The 13072-nt window shown below is 28.2% G+C and overlaps 1 protein-coding gene across 1 annotated transcript in view; it reads right to left on the reverse strand.

The window, feature by feature from the left end:
* Positions 1-10960: 10960 nt before the first annotated feature.
* The window catches only part of LOC136976260 (arfaptin-2-like), a 46953-nt gene continuing 44841 nt past the window's right edge, over positions 10961-13072 (reverse strand). The window contains exon 7 of the mRNA XM_067271483.1: positions 10961-12594. The gene's annotated coding sequence lies outside the window, so the exon portion shown is untranslated. The remainder of the gene's footprint in view (positions 12595-13072) is intronic.

The following is a 13072-nucleotide window of genomic DNA, read 5'->3' on the forward strand; positions in this document are numbered from 1 at the left end:
CACTAAAAAGGGATTTTTCGATATTCCCCAGCGGGGAAAGGGACAGGATTAAGGCTTACCGTGAAGAACTCTGCTTCTATTTATACTATTTTACATGCGGTTTTTTGCGTTTTTAATTGCGTTTTAATAGGTGACGTCAACAGAATATACACTAAAAAGAGATTTTTCGATATTCCCCAGCGGGGAGAGGGACAGGATTAAGGCTTACCGTGAAGAACTCTGCTTCTATTTATACTATTTTACATGCGGTTTTTTGCGTTTTTAATTGCGTTTTAATAGGTACGTCAACAGAATATACACTAAAAAGGGATTTTTCATAATTCTCCCCATGGGGGAGTAAGTTTACACATTTATAATAGATTTTTGAGCCACAACAACGCGTTGGGTCATCTGTTTTAATACTTTAAATTTTTAAAAGTTTCTATTCCTTAGCAATGAAACTGCAAATCTGTATTGGAATGAATTGCAAATATAAAAATAATATATTCAATAAACTATAAATTACTAAATATATATTGATATATTCTTTATTATATATTAATGAATCAGTACAAAGATAGGCTATTACTTAAAAAATTATAATATTTATTTTTACATTTGCATAAGAAAAAAATATTTTATTATTTATTTATTAAAATTAAAAAAAATGATGAATAATTATATAAATATTTATTATTTAATTAATTAAATTAATTGTTTAAATTTAGGAATTTAATCCGCTAAAATATAATTTTTAGCTAATTTTAAAAAGGTTTTCTTTTTATATATATTTAACGTTATATAATTATCATATCCCGGATATATTGCAATGAATGTGATAAACATGTGATTAATAATCCTGTTTACAAATTGAGAGATTTAATTTACTCATTTCCGATCTCAAATTTAGAATTCCCAAGTATTTTAAAATTTACTAAATTTAATTTTTTTCTATCTTGAATTTGTTTATTAATTTAATTTTAAAGAAAAATCATAGTAACAGATGTCACACAACTTGATTACTCAGCCATTTCATTATATAAATGCTTACAGGCATAAATCTCGAGTATACTGACTCTCTTCAATCTGCGAAATAATATATTAAGAAAAATCATTTTAAATAAAATTTATTGAAAGTAGAGCTTTAAATAGTGTATTAAAAAAAATAGATATTTTATCGAAATAAAGGATTAAAATTCAATATATTTATTCTACAAATATATCAAGCGTACATATTTTTTGAAATGTAAGTGCTTTACATGATAAGTGAACTAGAATATTACTTTTAATATAGTGGCAGTGTTAGGTTGTGCTTGGCTCTAGGCAAAGTTGGATGTTTGTGAGGCTCTTTTTATATGTTTATATAACGTGTATCATTCTATACATAATGTTACACGCTCTAAAATCCTAAGTTCCGAGTCTTGGACCAAGATTGAATATCGTCAAGCATATATTTGTTCGTATCCAGTGGCGGATTAATTACCCGGGCCCCTTAGATTAAGATTTAGTAAGGGTCCTCGTCTCATCCTTTGTTGAATCGAATAGTGACATTAAATTACGTTAAATAGCATATCGTTGTAATAACGTATCAATTAAACTATTTCTTTTCTTGTTTTTGCTGTTGGCCCCCTTCCTTTAAATCTACTCAGCCTAACGGTTCCGTTTGGTAAGGCCTTTCAATACGGAAACAGATCCTGACCACACGCTTTTTTATACTCCCAGTCTATTAAACAAAGCGCTAAAACTCGTATTGTTATGTTTAAAAAAATAAATGGCTTAATATACAAGAAATGCAATTAAATAAATAATTTATAACAAATGCTTTTGAAATCATTGTAAAAGTGCCAAAAACCCTGTCGTTCCTCGCCCCCCGTGAGAGCACCTGGTCTGAGGCCCTAAAAGTGCTAGGCAAAAGCCTCGATTGCTTATGCCAAAAACAGCCATTGAATAAACAGGAAGATTGGCAAATGCAAGTTTCAATACCAATTATACAAAAAAAAACACACCATATGAGATTCGTTATAAAATGATTCCGCTTTGACTCATCATTTCGTAGAATCGTACGTTATATAAGTTTCAATTATGATTATAATTTTTCTACGATTTATTTATAAAAATAATAATAATCGTTCAATTAAAAATAATGTAGTCTCAGAAAATAAATACGTGTGTATACGACATAAAGTTTTATAAAAAAAATTAATAAAATTATTCACATATTAATTAATTTGAACATTAAGAAAATCATGATACAGATAAATGAAACGATTTAAAAGCACTGTAAAATGTATCACATCTGTTAACAGTATTTAAAATTTAACATAAATTAAAGTTTACTTTTTTTTACATTAATTATTATAGTTTTGGTTATTTTAATCTATTTTTCCCCTAAGTTATTTAAATCTTCTATAACATTATACAGCTTTAAAGGATTATGGTGAAGGATACCCTGTTTTAAACAGTATATTTTGATGTGTGCAGAGTAAAGGGTAAAAATAATTATAATTAGCAAAATAAAATTTCATTAAATCTCGACAGGTTCTACAAGTTTAAAGTATAAGTCTGGCCATTGGAGTGTTGGTGAGTTTGATTGCCTACATCATTTAGCAAGGTCATCAAGCTGATTGTGGGGAAAGTAGGTAACTAGGTCAGACACGAGTTAAAAGCTTCATCGCCGGATTCACGGATTTGTTTAGACAATGATTTCAACTAGAAAAACTTTTAATCCATTAATCAACAACTATTTATTATACAAGCCATACAAATGTATAATACACTATAAGTATATCATATTTTAAAATAAGTGTTACTATTTAATTTTCTTACTTTTTTTTTATAAAATCTAATTCTAAATTATTTTTAAAAATATATATATACATATATTATTGACGTTTATTTAATGTTTTAAATGAAAACTTAATTAATTTAATAATATTTTAAAAAATTAATACTTAATAAACTCAATAGATGGCGAGACTAGATTTATATATTATATATATATATTTATAATGAAGTCAGTTCTATTGACAAAAATAAAATAAATATACTTAAATAATATAGATATGTTACATTTAATATACTCCTAATTATATTTTTCAATGCATTTAAATGTTCTATTAATTAAAATTAACTGTATATTTTGAATTGTAATACAACAATTTGAATAATTAACTGCAAAATAACTGTACTTAATGTGATATAAAATTACTTACAATAAATTAGTTATTTAGTAATATACAAAGAATTTATTAAATACGTATTAATTTAAACAAGATTTTAAAGTTTTTCTGGAAGATTCACATTAATTTCTTAAATATTTTTTTATTTGTAAAAATCCTCCTTTGTTTCCTCCTTTTAATAAATATATTTATAAATTTATAAAATAACATATAAATATTTCATTTTAATAACGTTGAATGTTAGGAAAATTGTATTTCATTCAAAGCAGACTCTTAAAATGATAAATGAAGCTAATACAATTATTACATTACATAATTATTCATTATGGGAAATGAATATTTTATATAACTCGTTAAATATTAAAAGGATTATTTTGTTTAATATACAAAATAAGTTTATAATATAGTATTGTAATATTTAATTATAGAGATTAAGTAAATTGGAAGACACGAAGAGATTACTGCTTCTGAATTTTCATTAATTAATTAGTTAGGATGTTATATAAGATCAATGGATATAATTTTAGAATAGATTAAATGTACACGCTAAGACTTTAAAAATATAGATGGGTCAAGGGTTTTCTATATTAATTACATTTGTCTTATGATATTTAAATAAGGGCGACATAGAAAACAAAGTTCTAAGGTGAAATTCGACCTTTTATGATCTACTTTCTATAAACTTTAATATTTTCTATATAATGGGCGATTCATACATTGAAACTTTACACTTTTTTTCGGTGGAAATTTAAATTAAGAATCTTCTCAGTTCAGATAATCCATGTCATTATTAATTATACATGCAACATGATTCTGTTTTATTTCCATGAATTTTTATTTATCTTTCTGTTAAACAGTAAAAATGATTCTTTTGAAATTTAACACATCTTAATTTTGTCTTGAAACCAAGGTCAACGTAATTCAACCACCTGTTTTTTTCCACTGTCTGTATGTATAAAAGTGGTCAAGGATATTTTTAACAATGTAAGTTCCTCCCCTTCTTTCGAAGGATATACAGAAAGGAACAATTTCGGCCTATATCCTTTTTAGGCTCTTGACTTATAAGGGAATCAATAACGACGATGAAACTGTAAATGCACTAAATTGACGTATTAAGTTACTTGCCATGTTCTTTTTTTCAATTGTAATGCTGTTCACAATATAAAATTTCGCATATTCAAGCGAAAGAAAAATCAATTCAGTATCAAATATCTAGTTAAAATATTTATTTATGTGTGCAGTTTTTGCAATCGTCTTAAAGTGGATGATATTTTTTACATTTTTTTTTTCCCCGGAGGAAGAAAACTCGCCATTTCAAAATGCGAATTTTTTTTTTTAAAGTTAAAATATTTTCTATTTTTATAATTATGTTTGCACTATAATTAAATACGTAGTACGATTATATATATATATATATTTAAAATTAAAAATAAAACAACGTGTAGCATTTTATGAGGAAAATCTCCATTCGAAAAAAATTGCCAATTGTGAAATATTTGCAATACGAAACTCTACGATCGTTGTCAAGTTACGAATTCGTTTCGATAAAATTTTCGTTATTTGCATAAAGAAATTTGGTTAACGTTACCCTAGGTATACAAAATGGCGGCTCGTCTCCCATCCCAGCAATCAGAAGACAGGGAACAATAGGGACGCACGTTCTAACCTATTGTAATAAATTACCATAATTATTAGCAACCAAATTATTAGAATAGGTTAGGTTAGGTTTTTTTTTTTTTTTTTTTCTTTTTTTTTTTTCTTTAACTCTTTCCGCCCTGTGGGCACTAAGAGGGCCTCTTTTAGTAGGCCCATTATGGGTTCGGCCAGGCCCACAATGGGGCGACCGGGTGGTGAGGGACGGGGCCCGACATATCCGAACGGACCACCCCCGAAAAATTCCTGGGGATTATTCGACCCGTTCGGATTCGATCCCGGGTCCCCCAGAGCGGTAGGCTGCCACCTTTACCGCTCGGCCATCCGGCCGTCAGGTTAGGTTAGGTTAGAACGTGCGTCCCCAGTTCCGTCTTCTGATTGCTGGGATCAAAGACAAGCCGCCATTTTGTATACCCAGGGTAACATTAACCAGAAATTTAAACAATCTTCGGCTTTACTTTTAAAAATTTGTGTGTGAAATATAAATTTAACTAAATAAAAAATGATATTATCATAAACCTATCTATATTTTTCTATATGATGTAAACTTCAGTCGGGTCTCTCGGGAATCAAGAGAGGGTAGTGCCATTTTTTTATGCCTTTTAGTGCATTTTAAAAAAAGTTAATACGATAAATAATTTTTAAAACGTTTTCGAGTTCTTTATAAATATGAGGATCGACTAAAAGGCTATATTTTTTAGTTTATGATAGCGCCTTACTTCGTATATATAAAACATTTCAAAATATAATGATTTGAAATAATAAAAATTGGAGATAGTAATTTTGAATACTTTGTCGGAAGAGTTTATTGTTCAATTTTAATAATAAATTTTTCATCGACAACGTTGAAATATTACAATTTCCGAGATTCCTACACAGCTTACACTGTGGACTAAATTCTTATTTATAATTTCCATCAAACGAAATTACGAAATTGAACATTTTCCAAATTTTTAAATATTCCGAGAATTTAACTACGAAAATAACAATTCTTGTTGAAAACAAGTTTTTATTTCGATCTAATACAATGCCATACGACTTACATATCATGTCACATACTCGCGTGATCGGGAAATTAATCAAGATTATTCATGAGGAAAAATATATATATATTTAAGCTTTTTGGAAGAACAATATACTGCATATTTAATTACATTAATGAACCAATTAATATTTCTAACTAAGGTAACTAATGTTGTCTTTATCAATAATTAATATGTAATACTGTATTCAGTATCTATCTATAATAGAAGTTTTACGGGAAAGCTTGCAGCAATTTCTTAAATTTTACCACAAATTGCGAAAACATTTACATCAATTAAAACTTTTTTTAAATATTAGCAAAGTATATAAATTCATTCCGTATTCTTTTTCCTACTATAGAAAATTCTATTAATTAAAAAAATGATTGTTTTTATGAATGAATATCCTAAGTTTATGTATGCCTTTAAGTTTGCTCGTCTCAATTTTATAATTTTGCATTACATATGAAAACTATCGAGTTAAATTTTAAACATTTGCCATTATTTATTTAAATATACTGGTATACTTTTGAAACGATTCGTTTTTTTAGAGATATATTAGCATATTTAATAGATAAGTGAAAGTCGCTATTAATTAATGAAACGTGCTAAGCATTTTCTTTCGTAATTTGAAAACAAACGCGTTACAATACGTGCAAAAATATTGACAATTTTCCTTATTTTTTTGCATCTCAGTATATTTTACATTTTATAAAATCGAATTTAATTAAGTTTCGACATATTCGTTGGATGCACCAAGCTTTTCTATTAATAAACCAAGTACGTACAAAACTGTGGTAATTAGAAAATATTTTTAATTGTATTCTTTTATAACGTTGTATAACTTCCAAGTGAGTCAAATATATTTAAGTCTACATCAACCATTTTTATGTTTTTCTATAATTTAAATCAATCGTTTCGTAACAAAATTCTTACGAAATGATTAGGTTTAATTGCAGAAAAGTCTACAACATAATTGATGGATAAAAATTTCATAAAAACTTTTTAATGCAATATTTAACTTATACATTTTCCTTGTTACACAATGGAAAATCTCATAATTTTTTATTATACACGCAATTCTATATATATATATATTTTTTTAATTTTTCCTCCCCGTGGACACTGAAAGAGCCTTTCGAACAAAGCCCATTATGGGTTCGGCCAAGCCCGACATATCCGACGGAACACCTCCAAAAAATTGATGTGGTTTTCGACCAGATTCGGATCCCGGGTACCTCGGAGCAGTAGGCTGTCACTTTAACCGTCAAAATGATTTTTACACGTTTCCTTCACTAATTAAATAGACTGATCCCTGCTACTGCTCGTGTTTATAGCCCAGTCGAGACTCGTGAAACGAGTCGTATATTGTCTTTACAGAAGAATGTAATATTTGTTTCAGATCTTAAAAACTAGTAAAGATAATACGATAAACCAATTTATACAATAGAATGAAATATTATACTGATAATTTTTGATTCCCCATTTTAGGGCTGCCCTTTGTCCTGTGACCCGTCGCAGCCTCCTAGTTACGGCATTACTTCTGTCTTTTATGTTTTAACATTAAATGACATTCAAAAACTATTCCGTATTGAAAGAAAACCACACCACGGCGCCATAGAAACGCAATCATACGGTATAAACAAATCGTCAAACTTTGTAACTAATTTTTTTGGACTGTTCCGATCGTGTTTTAAAGTGGGTATGAAAGACTGATTTTGGCTAAGCACATTCAAATGAGTCGTAATAAAACCAAATATTAAAATTTACTTGAGAGTATGTAGCATTCGTAAATGGAAATTTTAAGAATTTCTTTTCAAAAGCAATTTTCTAGAGAAGAAATATGAATACTTTTCTTATAATTAAAACTAAATGAACAGTCGGATGGTCCAGCGATTTAGTCATGAGTCGCCGGACCAGCAAAAAGATGGGGGAAAAAAAACTATTAGCATATGTTATTTTATTCTCTATTGTACTGGCGGTTATGGGGTGCGTTGGGCACTGACAGGGTCTCTTTTTAGTAAGTCCATTATGAAGCGGCCGGGTGATGAGGGACAGAGACTGATATATCCGAACAGTCCACCCCCCGAAAAATTCCTGGAGATTTTTCGATCCGTCCCGGGTACCCCAGAGCGGTAGGCTGCCACCTTCGCCGCTCGGCCATCCGGCCGTGATGTGTTGGTATTAAGCAGGCTTAAAACCTGTAATTATGTAAGAAAAAATGCATGCGACCCGTCGGAAAGCGTAAAAAAGTTAATTTGTGGCCCGCATTAGGCAAAGATTGCTCGTCACTGATTTTAAAATTTTAAATAGTTCATGCCCTTTCACGAAACAAGGAATACCACAAAAAGAAAAAAATTCTAGTTTATCAGGGAAATAATCAATTTCCTAGAAACTAGTAATAACTCAGAATTTAGATATACTTTATTTAAGATAGAAATAAAAACGTTAATTATTATTTAAAAATATTCCTTTCTAAGAATGAACAACTTGTTTTTAATTCCAAGACGACGTCCGGGAAATTTAATTTTGAGTATCTGCAACGTATCACTTTATTGAAAATTAATAAGTATGGAAGAGACTCGTGCATTCGTTTATTCCACTCCTTCCATTCTGCAAGCATTATGAGAACCTTTTTTACGATGCCCATCGCGGATTCTAGCACGCACATAATGGAACGATTATATACACCAATGTATCCTAATGAAACCAATCACAGAAATTTCTGAGAATCCGACCTGTACTCGAATTCGGCCGTCTGACGTCTTCGTCGTTCGGTCATCCGGCCGTCTTATGACGATGTTAAATTTATATGATTTCATCGGATGTGGAAAATAGAAGTTATTTTATTTTACCGTACAATCGACGAAGCAAACTAACTGGTAATGACGAAGAATTTCTATTTCCGGACCTGTTTGTTTTGTTACAGATACTTTGTCATTGTCACGTTCGAGTGCCAATTACGAAAGGATATTTTCTTTCGTAAACTCAATAGAAACAAGAAATTGTTTTGTTAGCAACAGATATCGGATAGATTGTTACTACTTTTGCAACGTGTTAATATTGAAAGGAATTGTTTAAAAGTAAATTGTATTACATTGTCAATTTAAAACAATATTCTTAAATTGACTAGAAAATATGATATAATTTATGCCTAGGTAGAAGATGAAAATTAACGCTTCAATTTACTTAAATCAGATATATTTAATTTAGATGAAGAAGAATGCGCTTTACGATTACAATGATGTAATTACTCAAGGTTCAAACCGACAAATGGAAGATTAGGATGCGACCCGAACCTTCGTTTTGTTTGGAATCGAATTGTGCGTTCATCCGATCAATCGGAAATGGTTTTAAATATTGCGAAAAGCCAGCCCTATAATCACGGAATTATTTTACAGTTTTGTTTTTTAAACATTCATATGTAATCAGTAATTTAATAAAAATTCTGAGAAATTTATTAATTTGGTATAATGCACAAAGTTATCCTTCCGATCTCTGTGGTAAATGAATACTGTACTATATTTTACTTCGATGTGTTATCACTATTTTTGCTTTATGTATTTTTCTTCAGATTTAGGTATCAATAGAAATAATTATTAAAATATTATAACGAATTTTATAATTCAATCACAATTAAATGTATTAATTTACATGATAAAATACGCATTTTCAGCATGTGGCAACACTTATAAAACACTAATACGTCATAATAGCGATAAGGTTGGCAGCACTTACAGCGAAGTCTCATGCTTCTCTTGGACCGATAAAGAGCGTGGATTGTAAGCTAAAGGTTATCGAAAATTTATGAGTATGAGTGCATCCAGTTTCGAAAGACCGACAGTTAATGTCGATCCAGAACTGAAGGATTTCATCGAAGGAGAAACGCAGAAAAGGAAGTTCCAATATTTAGTTCACGAACTAACAGAAAAGTGCTGGGATTTGTGCCTGGATAAACCAAGTTCCAGATTAGATTCGAAAACCGAAAACTGTTTAACTAATTGTGTTAATAGATTCATCGATACAACTAATTTCATAGTTCAAAGATTAGAAAAAGAAGGAAGCAAGTATATGAAGGACGAATTAGAATTCAATTAATGTATTATTAATAATATGAAGTATACAACTGTTGTAGATCAGCTGGATTGTTTCATGAACTGTATAGTTTAATCTGCACAATCATCGCATTTACTATTTTAAAAATTGATTAAAGTATTCTTTGTTTAAATAATAAATGCGAAATGGAATGTACAGTACGTGAATAGAAAAGTTGTTACAAATACTATTTTCTTATCTAGAAGAAAGTAATGTATCGAATTGTTTTATGATTAAAATTTAGAAACTGACTTGAATATAATTGAATTATTTGAAATATAGAAAATATTTCTTTATTTGTTGTAATTAACAATTCATTAAAGGTCAGTGAGTGAAACTTTCAATCGAAAAGTAAGGTAATCACAAAAATTGCTGTTTGGTGTCATTGTATCTTAAAAATAGAATACAAAAATTTATTTGTATTCTTTGTTTTTTAGTAGGAAGCAAATGCCTTCCAATTTCTTTAACTTTTATTAGGCAAAAATAGAAACAATAAAAATACTGTAATATTTCATTTACTGCATTAGATTTTCAATATTTACAAACAACAAAGTTTTTAAGATGCTTGCCACTTATTGAATGAAAATCTTGAACAAATGTTTCAAATTTTGTTTTAGCAAAAGGATTATTATTCAGGCAAAAGTTGTAAAATCAACATAACAAAAATTTACAAACGAATTTGCGTGGATACATTTCTACAAAAGGATTCTTGTGTCGGTAGTATGCTGCACCCTCCTCACTAGACCCCCTTTAAAGGTTTGATTTTCCGGGGAGTTGTTTGTAGAAAAATTATGTTGTTAAAGTGGGAAGCATTCTCCTTATGTAATGGCTATCGTTTCTGCATTTGTCTTTTTTTGAGAGCTTGTAATAGTGTGGGATAAAGCTAAGGAATTTTTTTCACTAGAAAAAGCTTGTTTTAAATTTATGAAATATTTTTATAATTAGAATAAATATTGATATTAAATTTTTAAAACAAATTTTATTGAAAGTTAATAAAAACTGGAGAAACAACACAAAATACAATACAAAATAATCAGTAACAGCATATAGCCTACAAATTTATTGAAAAGAAAGAAAATACAACAGTTTACATCAGTTTTTCAACATGATTAACAAACAACTTATTATTTGGCTCCTTAAAATAATTTATTATAAATGCATTATTATGAACGTTTCACGTATTACTATATCTTTCCTAAACAATAAAACTAAATTACAACATTTTTAATTTGGACAATAATGGAAAAATTTTTAATTCAATTAATATATAAAATTTAAACTTTCCAATTTAATATATTTTAGGATATAATCATATTGATATAAAAAAATTGCAATGAACACAAATTTATTTTCTTCCACTTATTCTGATAAACAGTTTATTTCTCTAATGTTTTGACTATTATATTAATTAATATATGAATTTTCCTTAAAATACTTATTCATATGATTAAAGAGAAAAAGGATTTGTTGATTATTTTATAATTTATAACTAAATAACAATTATATTGTATATATATGTTTTATGATAATTAACATAAAATATATTCTATTTTATACAATTGCTAGATATGACTAGATCTGTATGTCCGACAATGATTTATTAAGACGACAAAATTAATTTCGCAAAAACTAATGTATACGTATACATTAACAGAATTAAATACTTATCACAGTTCAATTACATTAATTAAATTTAAGACAATTAACAGATAAAAACTGTACAGAAACATATGGAAAGTAGAATACTTTTTAACAAACTAAATTTAAAAAAAAATGGCCTGCATTACCCTCAAGTTTCATTTTTTCTAATACCGTTTCTATATCGTCAACTTTTTCAACACGAAGCTTAATGACAATTTCCATTTCCCCAAAGCCAAATCGAAGTTTGTTTACAAAAATATTTTGATATAAATTTTTTAAAATAGTGTTGTATATCTAAATTTTAATTTGCAATAACATTAATTTAAAAAAAGTCTCTTATAATAAATTAAATTTACACAAACAGTCTTATTCGGCAATTTTTCTTAAATCGTACTTTAAACAATCAAATTAATGTACAAATTAGAAATTCAAACGAATGTTTATTCGGGTAAAAAAAATTACTGGATAAGGCAATATTTGTGTAATAGTTTAGCAACATCCTATTGTAAATCCTGTCAACATAAGCTTAGCAATATGCATTGTATACAAGTGAAATTGTTTATGTCAGATTACAAATAATTTAAACTTAAGAAATACGTATACAATATTTAGATAAAATAATCATGTCTCTAATATTAAATTAATAATTTTATCTGAAAATATTAACAGAACAAGATTATATCACAGACTATTGACTAGTATCCATGTTTTCTATAAAAAACTTACAATGTAAAACAGTATAATGTTCTTTTATATGCTTACAAATGATACAATAGAAACATTCAAAAAATTTTTGAACTAGCAGTCTGAATCTATAATAATTACTACAAATAATTAAATTGTTTCAAAATAAAAAATATATATATATTATCAATAATATTTTACTACAAAATAACAATGGACCACATATTTTATGAATTATGAAAATTTGAAGAGAATAAATATTTTAAATACAAGTAAGAAATTTGTAGGAGATTGATTCAACACAAAAAAATGAATCATATATATTTCAGACAATTCATAACCTATTAAATAAAACAAATGATTAATTTTTTGTATCTATATTTTATGTAAAAATTTAAAATTAAACAAATGAATAAAAAATTAAACTGGAGTGGGATTTCCCATCAGTCCAGATAAAATCTGTAAATAATTTTTGATAAAATATCCAAAAAATTGTGATGAAAGAATTTTCATTCAATTTGATTTTCTGAAATAGAAAAATATCTGCAGCTTAATTTACATATTTAAATCTGCTATTATTCCATTTTGAAGTTTCTTACAAGATAATAGTGAGGTTGAGGCCGAAGTTTTAAATATGAAAACGTGTACGTCGGACGTTCGGTGCCGCTTTCCTGTAAACCTAGAAGTTTGACAATGGTGTTTGGAAAGTCGGTGGAAACATGCTCAACATTCCAAATGCCATTGTCAAACTTCTAGGCTTACAAGAAAGCGGCGCCAAACGTCCAATGTACATGTTTTCGCGTTTAAAACTTCAGCCTC

The sequence above is a fragment of the Centruroides vittatus genome, unplaced genomic scaffold (assembly GCF_030686945.1).
Source record: "Centruroides vittatus isolate TY-2023 unplaced genomic scaffold, ASM3068694v2 contig_4, whole genome shotgun sequence".
Taxonomy (NCBI): Eukaryota; Metazoa; Arthropoda; class Arachnida; order Scorpiones; family Buthidae; genus Centruroides; species Centruroides vittatus.